Below are 4477 nucleotides of genomic sequence, written 5' to 3' on the forward strand. Positions count from 1 at the left end.
GGTCAGTTTCCCAGAATAATGATGGCTGGGTTTTTGTCTTCAGAGAGCACAGAGCAGTCTCCATTCAGATGTCCATGCAGCACTCGGGGTGAATCGATGCTGTCACTGTTCTGCTAGAGAAAGGCCGGTGATGATGCTGGCCTTGTTTGCTGAGAGACAGGCAGAGGCCCCAGGAGCCCCTCTGAGCTCGTCTGGGCATCGCACTGGACCAGAGCCGCCCTCCTCAGGAGAGCGGGGCTGAGCACACCTCCAGGTTCCCGAGAAGCTGAGGTCTCTGTGTGTCCCAGCAGCTGGAATCCCACTCCCACGGTGCTGCCCAGGCCAACACTTGGTGGCATGTGTCTAGATGTCCCCTCAGAACCTCATGCAGTCCCAGGTGGGGCTTCTTCAGAGGTCGCTGGATCTGGAGTGTGTGACAGATTGATATGGTGCAATACTAGGCTCAAGGGCACTAGGATTAAGGTGTGAGTGCTACCTGCTTTCAGTAGCCTGGGTGAGATAAAAGGGGCAGAAAGACACTGTTAAGCTCTGTTGTTGCTTTGCTACCTTCTGCCCAGCGTAAATGTTTCACTGTGAGGCCTGTCTGCCTTGCCACCCTGCCCTTAGCTTGTCCTGAAGAATTGAAATGATTTTAGGGCTCCAGGAGGGTTTGACTCTCTTATAGAGGTTGAGATTCTCTGGGTTAAGACAAAGACTTCTCTGGGCAGCCCATTTTATTAGATTTTCAAACAAAGAAGGAGGATACTCAAGAAAATGCAGGAATCTAGCAGGACCTTGGGAAATATTTTCCCAAGTAGTAAATTGTGTCAATCATGAGAACAACCTTATCTTTAAGCTGGCATTTATTGTAGGAGTGTGGAGCCTGCAGCTGTAGTCTCCTTTTAGTCAACTGGGGTTGGAGCCAAATGTCCTCAGCTGTGGCCTTTTCTTATCCTTTGAGCATCATAGCTTCATAGGCCAGTACAGGCCTCAGCAGTGACCAGTGCCTCATAGAGGTTCACTTACTATGAGTCCGGTACCCCTCTCCAGACCAGGTGCCTAAGCTTCAGACAACTCACAAGTAATCATGAAAAGCAGATTGGTTAATATTAAATCCTGCTCAGAGCTGCTTTGCGGTGGTCTCCATCATGACCTCAGGGCATTTGGAACAGCTTCCTATTCTTTGCGGGCAAAGGATTTGGGTAGAGTTCTAGAAGCATCTTTAACCAAATGTACTCCATTTATGAGCTGACGAAGTCTGACATGTAGCAAGTAAAACAGAGCTAGTCAGCAGTTGATGGAATATTCTAGAAAATTAAAGTGGAAATTACTACAGCCCTCAGATAAACCACATAGAATAAAGAGACAAAACAAGAGAAATGACAAGAGCAGAAAGGAGGGAGAGGGAGGCAAATCAAGTAATTTAAAATATGCATAGCATAAATCTCCTTTTTAAAAATAGTGTAGTAATGACATATCAGTAACTGTTTAACCTTGGTTCATATCCAGACCAAACCAGATACATGCTCTTTGGTCACCTTTCCAAATGTATTGTCAGAGTCCAACAGCACTGCTTGGCAGCAGAATGGACATGGGGCATATTGTAGTTTGGGGTTTTTCAAGGGGAACAATACAATACAGGACACAGTTTACAGAATTATTTTATAATAATCACCCAAAGAATCATACACAAAAAACAGTGCAAGAAATCTGTTCACACACCAAAGACCAGAGAATCCAGCCAAGGGCCTAGATCCCACAATAACATCCTCATGAGTCCAGCTGAAGACCTAGACCCCATAACAATGCCTCCCACAAGTCCAACTGGAGGCCGAGAGCCCATGACAATGTTGCATTCAGGCCTGTTTCATGGATCTGTGCTGGGAAGGCCCAAAGGTCAGTGATGGAATCTAGGAAGTCTGTTCCAACAGAATGAAGGATCTGTGCTAGCTCCAGGGATGTGAATTGGAGCCAGGAAGTGATGCTCATAGGAAGAACCAGACCTCCCCCCAAAGTAGCACAGCCATCCTCAGCAACAGTGAGGTCCTGAGCTCCTCTGATGGTGAGGAAAGCCAAGTGCCTCTCAGGAAAGCCAACATGACAAGCTTCTCCAGGAGACTGAGCAGTGCACCATCTTCCCCTCCTGAGCCATGAAGCAATGCTCAAAGTGAGGACCAGAGCTCCCCAAAGTGTACCAAAGCCATTCTCAGTGACAACAGGGTCCTGAGCTCCTCCTCCAACAAGAAGGCCAGCATGACAAGCTCCTCCAGGAGGACCACCAGCTCTCTATAGCTTCCCAACAGCTTCTCTACTTCTTCTCCAGTTCTGCCTCATGCTGCTGGCCACACTCCTCAGGTGGGCTCCCACACCCAGCACCATGCTGGTTAAGTTCAGCTGGGTGTTACAAGTTGATCAGCAGTTGTCAACCCACCACAGGACGTATCTGTGCCCCACAGCCAGAGACCCCGGGGTGCCTGCAGTGGGACAGGCTGGCCACTGTGGCTGAAGGAGTTTGTACTTGTGGACTGTCCTGGTAGGAGGGCATCACCAAGTGCATTATAGATTCGGGTTGTGAAAGAGGCATTAGATGCTGACAGGCACCTGGGCTGCTGTGACTAAAGCTCTTAACAAATCTAACCTAGAAATGGGAGGCTAAGTGACGCCAGACCACACTGAGTGACAAGTCAGCTCTAGTCCTGTCAGCGGACAGTGGATGTCTGGTCACTTTTGCTCGTGTCTGTTCACACAGCATCATGCCATGGCCCAGTTTGTGTTGGGCTCTGTCACTTGCCCTGAGTAGCCTTGTCAAATGCTGATGTTCTATGCAATGGTTTAGGTGCAACACAGAGGCCCAGGTACCAGCTGGAAGGGCAGCCTTACTCTCTCAGAGCACCTTTCTGCCCCTCATGTCTGGTGTACGCCAGGGCACGGGCAGCTCCACAGGCGTGCAGATTCCTGCGTCCTGTGGGCTGTGGCCTCCAGCAGCCTGGGCAATGGGCTCTGAGGAGCTCCACCTGTCTTCAGCCTCCCCTCTTTCTCCTGTTCCTTCCAACTCTGTGAAGTTCCTTCATTTTCCTGACTTGACACTGATTTCCTGTTACAATGGTGCCCTTCAGTAGCAAAGGCCAGTGTCCGATTTCATGAGCTCCTAGGGACAGAATTTATCAGTGCAGTGTTTTTCAAACAAATGCCATGGATCCCCAGAAATGCACAGTGATGCTCTTGGGACTGTGAATTCTTGAGGGGGAGGTGTTGCTTCTGGTGCTCCCGTGGATGAAGGTCACCCTGCGAGCTGGGCACTGGCTGGCCCCTCCTCTCTGGGGTCCTCTGTGTCTGGACATCTGAGCGGCACTGCCCTGAATGGGTTGTAGGAGAGACTTCTGCACAGCTTTCCAACCAACTTCAGTAGGAGGCAGAGGAGCAGTTAATAGCCCGGTGAAAATCACACTGAAAGAATATTTGTCTGGTTGTCTGGAAGCTGCCCTAAGTTTTGAACTCTAAAATATTCAACAATGTATCTTTTAGTTTACCAAAAACTATTCCGAGTAAACCCTACTTCAAGAAAACCAAAGACACCAAATACGTGTTCTTAAGGGAATTAATTAGGTTATGCTTCACAGCTGAGCTCCCTCAGGGGTTTGGATGAGAGACATGATGATGTTAAGGAAATACATAAAATGCTTTCTGTTGATGACAGCCAGGGGCCGGTGACAGTTTGGGTAACAGTGAGCAGTGGCCCATGGTGAGTTGGAAGCCGTGACATGAGGTGTATTGGCTCACACGGAAGTGTGCAGGCAGTCAGGGTGGAGGTCTTGCCCAGCATGGAGGATTTGTGATGTGAGGGATCCAGGTAGAGAGATGGGATTGAATGAAATACACGCTGCCTGTCCTGGAGGCTCCATCTTCTCTACAGAGCTTCCTGTGTCCCCTGCACCTGTGGGACTAGGCTGGGTAACAGGTTTGGTAGAGCCCTATGGAATTCCCTTTGAGCAGCTGGCTGACAAGTTGGATAGAGCCTTGTGGAATTCCCTTTTCCTGACAGTGCCCTGCTGTGTCATACCGTGCAGCCAGTGTTTCCAGTGCTGGTTTCACGCTGTCCTAAACTGAGCCTTTTTGCTGTTGGTCCGATCAATGTGAAAGACCGTAGCCACCATTTCTTGATTTTTGTGGGATTCTTCAGCACCCAGCTGCCTGATAGCCTTAGATAATTAAATGAGTAAGGATAGGAGCCCTGAAGTGGAGCCCTGTGTTTTTGACTCCAGCAGATTCTTTTATGTTTATACCTGCAAACTAGCTTTGCTGGTTACTCTCTTGCTACCCAATGAATCTGTAGTTTGTAAACACCACTAATCAGGCAGATAAGGCCAGTCAGGGGCTGTTTTCCCTTTTATTCAAAGGAACGTCTTGGTAGGGATGCAAAAGGCTGCATTTTCAATGCTTTGTCAAGAACCTTCCATCAAGGCCTCTTAAATCTCTTTGGTTTCCCTCTTGGGCTATT

Source organism: Chinchilla lanigera, unplaced genomic scaffold, assembly GCF_000276665.1.
Source record: "Chinchilla lanigera isolate Chin_1 unplaced genomic scaffold, ChiLan1.0 scaffold00132, whole genome shotgun sequence".
NCBI classification, from domain to species: domain Eukaryota; kingdom Metazoa; phylum Chordata; class Mammalia; order Rodentia; family Chinchillidae; genus Chinchilla; species Chinchilla lanigera.